This window comes from Macrobrachium rosenbergii, chromosome 4 (assembly GCF_040412425.1).
Source record: "Macrobrachium rosenbergii isolate ZJJX-2024 chromosome 4, ASM4041242v1, whole genome shotgun sequence".
Lineage (NCBI taxonomy): Eukaryota > Metazoa > Arthropoda > Malacostraca > Decapoda > Palaemonidae > Macrobrachium > Macrobrachium rosenbergii.
In genome coordinates this window covers 12,268,283-12,280,000 of record NC_089744.1, presented here as the reverse complement: position 1 = coordinate 12,280,000, position 11,718 = coordinate 12,268,283, and the positions used below count along the sequence as shown (strand labels likewise).

Here is an 11,718-nt window from a genome sequence, read left to right as displayed (position 1 = left end):
ATTGTGAGCCTTAATGTTCTTATCTAATTTAAGGGCGGTGCATCCGAAGTCACCGATTCCCAAACCAGAGTTTAAAGTTTAGGGTTTCAAGTTTTCATGAAAACAAAATAGCTACCAGAATGGTTGAGATTGCCATTGGATACTATCTATGATGTATTTCGTTTGAAAATGTGTAGGTTTTACGGCTTTTCTGTAATTATAGCGCATGTATGCATGAGGTCGCACACAAACGCACAAATGTAATATGTGTATATATATGTATATATATATGTATATATATATATATATATATATATATATATATATATATATATGTATATGATAGATAGTATAGATAGATATATTAATGTGTGTATAACTGAATATATATATATGGAACGTATAATGTATAAATAAATATATATATAACCAAAGAAATATCAGTATGAACCTCTTTCAGGATAGGATGTGAGAGCGGAAAAGAGAAGCCCATTGATAACTGAATCAACATTTTGATGTGAACTAATGATGAATGTATAAATTTTAAAAGACAGTTGCCAAGAAGGAAAATGGTGAAACAACAGAGTGGGTTGCTAGGCCTTTCGACTACAGTGGTCCTTTACCAGCAGACTGAATAGAAATATCAAAGTAAGGGTACAGGAAAGCTGTCTATAATTGATAGATGGCATACAAATATCCCTAAGGATGGGGATTATAAAGGAACAGATGCACCTGGAATCCAACACAGTTGAAGAATTAGTGGACCTACCAAAACAAAGGTAAATCTTTGAGAGGTTTTTACAAAAGATTAGGACTAACGGCTCGAAAGCAAGGAAGAGTCAATTAAAGGATTATTCAGGGGAAGAGACTGACCACCAAAATTGGCCTTGGCATTAATAAGCTGATTGCATATTTATAAAGGTACACCACTTAATATATTTTCCTTTTTGTAAACAATAACAATATCGAAAAATTAACTTTAAAAAAAACTAATAAACATACGAATAGATAGAAAATATAAGATAACTAATTAGTAATTTAAGGAGCTGCCAATTAGTAATGAAAGTAATTATCCTGCTCGTTATAAGAAAAGTTTGACCAGTCTTAAAACAGACAATACAATCCACATCACAAAAGCTGATAAGTCGAATAGCATTGTAATTTTAGATAAAGATGGCTACATATCACGTACGCAAGCCTTACTGGATGATGATACGACTTACAAAAATCTAGCAAAAAATCCCGTTGATCAAGTCATACAAAATTTCAATAGCACAATAAAGAAAAAATGTCCTTAAAGATAAAAGGAATTAATAGGTCAGTTGTCAGTAAAATTTCCATCGTTACCTTGTGCGGATTAGTAAAAACGCACAAAGTTAAGAATATCTTAGTTTCACCAGACCACTGAGCTGGTTAACAGCTCTTCTAGGGCTGGCCAGAATGATTAGATTTATTTTACGTGGCTAAGAACCAACTGGTTACCTAGCAACGGGACCTCCAGCTTATTGTGGAATCCGAACCACATTATAACGAGAAATGAATTTCTATCACCAGAAATAAATTCCTCTAATTCTTCATATAGTATTCCTGACTCATATGATAACTGCATAACCGAAATTAAACATAAAATTATTGAATTTTTCAACCTTTTTAGGCCTTAATTATGTCAGCTATTATAATTCCACCTACATACAAATTGAAATACTAATAAATCGTTTTAAGTTTGGCTTAATAACAGGAGAGATGATAAAATCAGACCAGCAACTTTGATACTTATTGTCAGGTTGAATAATTTTTATAAGATGCTGCCCTGCTCCAGATTGTGTGAAATAAACGTAAGCTCCACATAACACTAAATCTGTGAGAGGTACTACCTGTTGGGCTTAGAATACTGACAAAGATATCTGCCTAAATCGGCAAAGGTATTTTTATTTGGGGTTTCCTATCGTTTGCAAAGGTCTTGGTCATTGGTAAGTCTCGATAGTCAGATAAACAACCAGAGAGTCCACTTGTGATACCTTGGCCCATTCATTAGAGCAAACCTTAAAAATATGGGCGCAGGAATAGCAAGTAGCTTATACTCTAACACCGTTCTCAGGTCAACCAATCTACAGCTTCGGAAACCTCGATCTTACTAAGAAAGACACTCCGGTCCGTATTCATATAAGTCTTTCCTTCTGCTTGGTCTACTTTTACAAGCTTTCAGAGATTGGTGCACTTCTCTTAGGAATGCATTTGAATGAGCTGTTATCTTCCGTGTTGGGCGGAGGTTGGGGGGTGGAGGTGGGGAGTGATAAAATCGAGGACAAAATCTGAGCCATAATGAACAATTCTGTTCATTACTAGTCTGCTTCTCATCCCATTTTTTTATGAAAAAATTTTCTTGGCTTGAGATAATTCCAGACAGGAAAATCTACCTAAAGTGCAAATATCGGTAAACCTTCCATAAGTTTTTCTTGACGTCATCTTAAATTCTGTGCTTATGAATTAGTTTGACCTTTACAAGCTTTGATAAAGAATTAACCTAAAAAAGATATTCATATATGAAGTTACAGTATCATTACATCGATAGAATTCAAGTTATCGCTGTTGGAATTGCAAATCATAATGGTATCGATGTCTGTCTATAGGTACCATCATCATAGAAAGCCAGCTGACTGGTAAATGTCATTTTATTACTTATGGTCGCTTTTTTAATCAAAGACAACACTTTAAAGGCCATGAGTCTAGTCGATGGCATGTCTTCAGGAGGATAACCTTTATTCATACAACTCTCCAACCTGGTTGTCCTATATATATGCATATGGATGTATATATATATATATATATATATATATATATATATATATATATATATATATATATGGAACAAATACAACCCAGTACTCTACCACAGACCTACGGGTGTTTTTGGGGTTTCGTCAGGTTGGGGAGGGGAGGGAAATGATCTTTCGACACTATTGGCAGGATATTTTTACAACTTATCCCGATTACTTTTTAGAAAATGTTGAAATGGAAAGAATATAAAAATGATGAGGTGATTTTTCTGTTCCTTTTTCGTTCAAGGACACTGTTTTTCAGATTTCGTAAAGAAATATAGAAAACGATGGAATTTCTCGCCCCATGAAAAGAGAAAAACTCTTTCTCCGTTTTATTATTGTTTTTTTGAACAAATTGTTCCCCAGTTTCATGGTTTTCTTTTTAAAGATATGTTTTCATATTGTTCTTGAATATCTTAAGGTTTTCATATATTTTTCCTTTATGCTACTTCTTAAACAACCTGGGTATGTGTTGCGTGTTCAAAGGTTCTTCTGTTAATTCCATTATTTTGCCTGGCTCCTGTAGTTTCTATTTATTTTGTAGTTGTCCTGAATGTGGTACATGGTTCAAGGAGGTCTGTTGATTATTTAGGTTACAAACTTTTTATTGGAACGCTGGTCAATTATATGCTATCCTCGCTTTAACATGTAACCAAAGAGGCTTAGTTAGTTTATACGTAACCCTGTCCAGTTGGAACTTATTGATTTTGATCTTGGAATGTTATTATATAAGGCCTGGAACTTCTTCGGTAAATAATTGATAAAGCATTTAAAAGGCAGTTACATGGAACAGACATGTCCTTTGCACCACCTCGTGGGGAATAGTACTTGTTAGTGTCAGCTGTGCCCCTGTGGACACCGAAAGAGTTGAATGACCTAGACCTACTCTTTTGAGAATATAGAGATAAGAATATATTTGTGGAATGAAAGCACAGGAAAGGCATGAGTGAGGGAATTTCATGGAGTCGCTTTTCAGTGGCACTGCGTTGAACGTGATAATGTCGGCAAAGATCGTTTATCTTCTTTACAAGCAAAGGTTGATTGATCCACTTTTCGTGTACGTAATGGTTTCCTCGAAAAATGTTTACTCATATTTTTGTATAATGCGACAAACTCATTACAACTTTCTCTTGTTGCCACTGAAAGAGTTGGCATTACATTGTTTTCAATACAGTCACCTGTTGAGGCAATGGTCAGTTTTCATAAAACGAAAGACTCGATCATCGCCTCAGTTTATTTAAAAAATGTAGCCCAATTCCAAAAAGTAAGGAATGATTTAATGTTTCGAGAAGAACAGGTAGAATGGGGCATATAATAAACGTAAACTGATAAATAATAGAAACCAGAAATTTTGACAATAAACAACCAAACGCACCACAAAGGCAGCAGTTGAACTTTGCAGTTGGCAATATTGTGAGACATATTAAAAAATTAAAACAAAGACAGGAGACAGATTTCGCCTACAATTAAAGTGTCCCATTGCACTCGATGGGAATCTGTCCCAACGCCCAAGCTGGCATTTTCTTTCCTTCAGGCGTTAATTGATCAGAGAGAGAGAGAGAGAGAGAGAGAGAGAGAGAGAGAGAGAGAGAGAGAGAGAATCGTGAGGAAACGAAGTGTAACGTAATTTAGTCACGCAAGAGATCTAGGATAAGCGATGAGAAATGAACTAATTAATATCTAGAGACATTTTGCATTTAAATAAGAATAACATGGTCTCAGCAGCAATAAACTCTCTCTCTCTCTCTCTCTCTCTCTCTCTCTCTCTCTCTCTCTCTCTCTCTCTCTCTCTCTCTTTATTTGTGTTATTCAGTGGTTCATCATATGAGGAGCTGAAAAGGCATTAAAAAAAGACGGGCTTAAAGAGTAAATTGAAACATTTTATCATTTTTTAAAGAATAATTTTGTGTCTTAATTATAACCGCAGCATCACCACGAGACCTTTTTAGCATTCTGGAGTCAGAGCTGAACTGAGGGTTACAGTCCCTGATACTGAATCAGCCAGGGGAACACTGCAACTTTACTAAGAACTATAAAATGATGACATAAATTGTCTTCCGAAAAACAAGCTGATCAACTATATAACGGCATGAAGATTTACACCGACCTAAAACCTAAACTGGAAATCTCCTTGCAACATTGAGAAAGATTTATATGAACAACAGAGAAAGCTGTACTCACTACATTGAAACCCTTCAAGATTAATTTTACAACCCTTCCTGCAATCAAAGGTATTTGCACCTCTCAGCAATTACAAAGAACAGCCCAAGATGCAGCTAATAGAAAACCAGAATTAATTATATATATTACTACCTGACCAGCCCAGCGCTACCCGGAAAAACTTTGAATAACAAGCGATAAACTGTCTCTCCCTCCCTCCCTCACCCTCTTTCTTTTCCCTAACACCCCCTCCTCTCTCTCTCTCTCTCTCTCTCTCTCTCTCTCTCTCTCTCTCTCTCTCTCTCTCTCTCAGGTTCTAATCTAAAATCATTCACTAATATTATATGCGCGAAAATACGTCCTTATTTAATTAGAAATATTTAGACTATATACTCTGTTAAGCCATGTTGCTTCTTTCCTATTATTGAATGAATTTCTGCAGCAGCTAGCCCTCTGCCTCCTCATTAGTCAGCGGAATTTATTGAAAACGAAAAGTATTGAATTTTCTCATCGTGTAAATAAAAATTAGATATTTCAATGTTCATATTTTTGGTGGTTTTTGAAAAATAGTAACCAACAGGTGTTACTTACCGATATGCTACAACTCTTTCGTACAATTTGCATTTGTTTCGCTGCCCTTTGTCATATCACACTAACACAAATAGTAACAAATTATATATAAACAAGGCAATTTATTTTACTATCGTGCTGGATTAAAAAAAAATAGGTATCTGTTTAGCGATTTTTGGTGAATTAGGAAATAAAAGTTGCAAACATTTTCCAGTAGGGCTAACTTCAACTCGTGATACGTGTGCTTTATATTGTTTTTAGGGCGCTTTTAACATAGCATAATAAATTGCAACCCATCAACTTTACAATGACATCAAATTCATGAACGTAGCTTTTAATATAAGGTTACACGGAATGATAGCAAAAAATTACCGCTATGAATCGTACGGCAACTGTATCAACCCGTACAAACCAAGGTTTGATGAGCACCTAACGGTCAGTTCGTACCTGTGGTAATGACGTAATTAGGTATCAAGAACAAAAACATTCCCTTCGCGAAGGAATGTAATGCAAACGGTTATTAACTGTTTTGAATAAATACACGTTGACACAAGACAGAAATGAATTTATATAATTCCATTAAATAACTATAAACAAACATTTAATTTTCCTAACTGACGGGAATGCAGCAATAGGTGCGAATTGACTGGTAGTTACTCCTCCAGTCTTGCTGTTCACGGGGTGATGATGTGTCCATTTCAAATAAAAGTGTGTGAATCATCGAATTTAAGGTGATGCTTCGTTTTTCATGCATCCTCTATTTTCGTGATTGTATAAAAACATTGCTTAGACTCTTTGATCAAATTTATGTGCTGATTAACTGTCAAGGCCTCTTCTATATGATTAACTTCAATGTTCCATCCTCTGTTTGGCAGGTCTTTGCATGAAATCTATCACACGCAGCTGGTCGCATACGATCAGTCGCCTTGAGGTCCTCACGCCAGAGCAATTATTTTTTAGTTTCAGAGGAGGATATGCTTATAAGTTAAGTATACCTTAGTTTAACCAGACCACTGAGCTGATTAACAGCTCTCCTAGGGCTGGCCCGAAGGATTAGACTTATTTTATGTGGCTAAGAACCAATTGGTTGCCTAGCAACGGGACCTACAGCTTATTGTGGAATCGGAACCACATTATACCGAGAAATGAATTTCTATCACCACAGACATAAATTCCTCTGATTGTTCATTGGCCGGTCGGAGACTCGAACTAGGGCCTAGGAGAGTGCTAGCCAAGAACTCTACCGACTCTCCCAACGAGGAACTGGATTTGCTTTGGTACATAAGCAGAAGGAAAAAGGGAAAATCATGGGTTCATCCATACTTTTACAAGAAATGCTCAACGAAGGAGTTTTGTCGCTGCTCAAGAGCTGGATACCGGATGTGGACCCTGTGAAATTTCAAGAATTTTACAGAATGTCTAAAGAAACTTCAAATAAACTAGTTCGTTTGGTGGGCCCCAAGATTTTTAAGAAGGATACAAATTACTGAAAAGCTATCAGCTTTTTCTTCTAACATCCTTATTGGAGTATTCATTCAAAGTGTAGTTGTAAATGCACGGATGTTTTTCTATTTCTTGTACGTATTTAATGTTCCTGACTTGCTCGTCACTCACAGTTGCAGCAATAGCCATGGCCTTAGTGCTTGGAGGCCCAGCCTACGCTCTTCTCACGAGTTCGTAATGCAACTGATCGGCCCACGACCAGCACAGCCAATTGCGAGGCGATCAATTGCACGTGACGGCAGCTGCCGTCGCCTCGATATGAGAGGTTTTAAAGAAACCGATGCGTCAGTCGCAATACAACTGGTTGCGGCGTCGTAAGCAACTGATTTCATGCTACTGGTTGCGTTGGTGTGCGATCTGCCTTATTCCTCGCCACTCATTTAAACCGATATAGGCTTTCAATGTTGATTTTATCAACATTGTCATAAATTGAGTTGGGTCAAATGATGTTCACGTGCATTCTGAATTACATTGCTTTATGATTGAATGAAAGTAATTCCAATACAGTCAAACACATCTGTTTAATTTTTTTGTCTATACTAAACGGATTATAGGGTTTGCAGTGGGAAGAGTTTAACTTCGTCGTGTTCCTCTAGTTTTATGCCCTGTAGGTTTTCATTGTTGATTTTATCGAGGTAATAAACAATTATACTAATAATTCTCATAAATTATGATCAAATTCATGAAAAATCTGATCAAAACTTGATGTTATAAGGGATTTGGATTTATTGTTGTGGTTTAATCGTACGTCTGACAGCGCCTGGAGTAAACAGTGGCGCGTCAGGTGAAAAATGAGAATTCACCCTTAAAGCACTGAAGGAAAAGTTGACATAAAAACGAATATTTCATTTGTTTTGTCTGTGTTTGTATGTCTGTCATTGGGTAGGGGTTTGATTTTGAATCATAAACCTTTCTGGGGTGATATAGAGGCTGTGTACAAAATTTTGTCTACGTCTGTCAAGCGGTTCGGATTTCTATAGTATCCAAACAAACATACAAACATTCACTTTTATATATAATTTTATCAATGAATCAGTTGATCTCAACATCTCAGCAAGGTTTTTTTGGCATAAAAAAAAGAAAGTTGGTGCCTTTCCATCACTAACTCCACCTTTCAGATCGAATTAGCACTCACTGTAAACGCTTTGCAAGACTTGCAGTAAAAACAGTGAAACCAGCCTTACAAGAACTGGATAAAAGACATAGGGCCCTCCTCTCTCACCGCCATAGGGGAAGTATAAAAGAGGAAAAACCTGCCCAAAACAAACACACACACACACACACACACACACACACACACACACATATATATATATATATATATATATATATATATATATATATATATATGCACACATTTTTTCACTCACACATTATATATATATATATATATATATATATATGATATATATATATATATATATATGTCTTTCCATCTGGACGTTTAGTGTGTGTGTTTGTTTGTTATTATATACACAGCTTCTGTTAGTGTCAGGTCATGATATGTGTTGCATTTAAATTTTGCTCTGTTGTTGTTATTCAGTTGTTGTAACGTTGGTTTCCATCTGTTTTCACTTAGCAAGGTTTTGTGTTATTATATACACAGCTGAGTGTTTGTGTCAGGTCATGATATGTGTTGCATTTAAATTTTGCTCTATTGTTGTTATTCAGTTGTTGTAACGTTGGTTTCATAATTTTCATATAAGTTTTGTATATATTTATATAGTGTTATATATATATCTGAAAGGTGGAGTCATTGATATATACATACATACATATGTGTTATAATATATATATATATATATACATATATGCATATATATATATATATATATATATATATATATATATATATATATATATATATTATATGTATATATGTATATAAATACATACATACATACATACATACATACATGTATATATATATATATATGTATATAAATGTATATAAACATATATATATATACTATATATATAGATATTACTGAGATCCATTGTAATATATAAATAATAACGTTTGTGGACCTACGCCGAAGGAGATGGATGCCAATGGGGTTTACGAGTTTTTTTGCCCCATGGAAATGGAGACCTTCCAGTAAAAGCTACATTGGTAGGACATCAACTACACTTAAACGGCAATTAATGGTGCACAGAAACACGGGAGCCATCTTCCATTACTTCACATATAAACACGACAAGAAACCAACGCTACAAAAAGGTGATAGACAACACCTGAAATAAATACAAATGCATCACATATCGGGACCTAACACTAACAGAAGCTGTGCATACGAGTATAATAACAAACAAACCAAAGCTAAATGTCCAGATGGAAGGAGATAGGGCGCTCCTTCCCACCACCATAAGAAAGCAGACTAAGAGAAAAACTCCCCAAACACACACACCACACAAACACACAGACACAAGAGATAAATATATATATATATATATATATATATATATATATATATATATATATATATATATATATATATATATATATATATATATATATATATATATATATATACATACACACACACACACACACACACATATATATATATATATATATATATATATATATATATATATATATATATATATATATATATATATATATATATAAACTGCATGTAGTGTAGTATGTCTAACTGTTTTGGCTATTTGGGAGCAAAAATTATGAAGACGTGTTTACCAAGATTGGTTTCCCACCATATTCATGCTTAACCTCATGTAAACAGACCGACGACAGGAAAGTTTATCAAAGTTTTTTTTTTTTTTTTGTTATGCTTGGCTTTGGGAGACACGTATAGAGAATTGCTCAGTAAGTTCTAATATTTGGAATAAATGTTTTTTAAAAGAAGGAAACAATCAATAAAAATATCGACCAAATGAGTGGGTATAGGCCTAGCGTTTGCAAGATTCTTTTCATTGAAGTTCTCATTCGTAAGGGCTAGTATTTCCTTCACATGATAATTCCATAAGTTTCACCACATTTAAATTATTCTTACATTCGAAATTAAGTTCTATTTACAATAAGGTTTAAATGATAAAGTATCTTACTATATGAGAAGTTTGAGGGTGTAAGTGTAGCCTAAGCTGAAAACCTTCATTTTCTTGCCATTGCCATTTTATGAGACATATCGTTTGATGAAAACATAAATAAAACCAGAATTCATTACAAATAAAAATGCAACTATTTTTACTTTGAGTCGAATAATAGGAAGCTGTTTTCTAGGCTTGTTTACGTCGTCCCGAATTACACTCACCAAGTATGGTGGTTCGGAATTTCGTTAAGAATCCACGTTTGATAAAATGAATTTTGTTAAACAACTCTAACGCTGACTTTACATGTCAAAAACTGAAAAACTGATTGCATAGACAGTATTCTACAGTCCTACTTCATACAAAGAATTCCTAATGACTGACAAAATGCAGTTAGATGTCCTTTGGCATCACAGTAACAGGTTTAAAAGGCGAGACATGTTGACATGAAAGTAATCTATAGGCCTACATACTACTACGCCCTCTTAACAACAAGGAAGATCTTGTTTTACTTTATATTATGTGATATATATACAGTATAAGATTAATGATGATCTGATTTTAAACCTGAATTCGCTGCTGCACTTATTTGCCACAATAATATACCGAAAATACATGTTAACAGAGAAGGTGTATCTATTTCAAACAAGACATTTCTCTGCCTAACACAAAATTATGGGTAAAAATGGGTATATATAATTCATTATGCTTTACTTACCTGTGAAATTGTAACCAGTCTTCTCTTTGAAGAATTGTTGTACCCATCTCTTCAATTATAAGCCCCACAACGGACTGCTGTGTACACAAGGAACGAAAAAATCGCGGCGGAACACTAAGCACCAAATTGAATTTGACTCTTGACTGCAAGCCTCTGCGGTTGCAAGCAGCGCCGCCCTGGTGGTGGCCTACTGAACTACTAGACTCTATTTCAACCATCCGCCACCGTAAAATTATTATCCATTGACAGATGGTCAGTGCAACGCTGTGGGACGTATTCGCCTGCTGAGGACTGACAAAGGATGGGAGAAAAATGCTGGAGGAAGGACGCGAGAAAGAATAATAAAGGAATGCAGAGAAAGAGAGAGAGAAATGACGGTGATAACGCTGTCTTCAAGTCGTAACATGAGACTAGCTTCGACTTTTTTCATAGTATTAATTGACCGCGGAAGTTCAGCATTTTTTGTATAGAAATTTTAACATTATATAACATATTCTACTCCATTATAAGTTAGTGCTCATCGAAAAGTGCATGAGATTTTTCAGTTAGGCTTAGTTTTCATTGTTGTTACTCGGTTTGAGGTAAAATCGGCGCACTATAGAAGGTAGGCTATACATCTCTACACATGAAATGTGAAAACACCGTATCGTGTGCTTCTCAGTTATCTATAGTAGGAATCACAGCAATAATCTTGATTAAAGACGAAATGTGTTTGTAAGAATATATACAGAGCTTATGCTTTCGTCCATCCTTCTGTGGACTTGATCACTAAACTTACTTTAGTGATGAAGTCCACAGAAGGTTGGACGAAAGCTATAAGCTCTGTATATATTTTTGCAAATATATTTCGTCTTTATAATCAAGGTTATTACTGTGGACCTACTGCAGATCTCCAATCGTGTTTCTAAAAAACGATTT

The 11,718-nt window shown here is 35.0% G+C and overlaps 1 protein-coding gene across 1 annotated transcript in view; it reads right to left on the bottom strand.

The window, feature by feature from the left end:
* LOC136830541 (copper homeostasis protein cutC homolog) overlaps positions 1-10,953 on the bottom strand; it is a 190,566-nt gene extending 179,613 nt beyond the window's left edge. Inside the window, exon 1 of the mRNA XM_067090060.1 lies at positions 10,801-10,953. The gene's annotated coding sequence lies outside the window, so the exon portion shown is untranslated. The remainder of the gene's footprint in view (positions 1-10,800) is intronic.
* Positions 10,954-11,718: the final 765 nt, after the last annotated feature.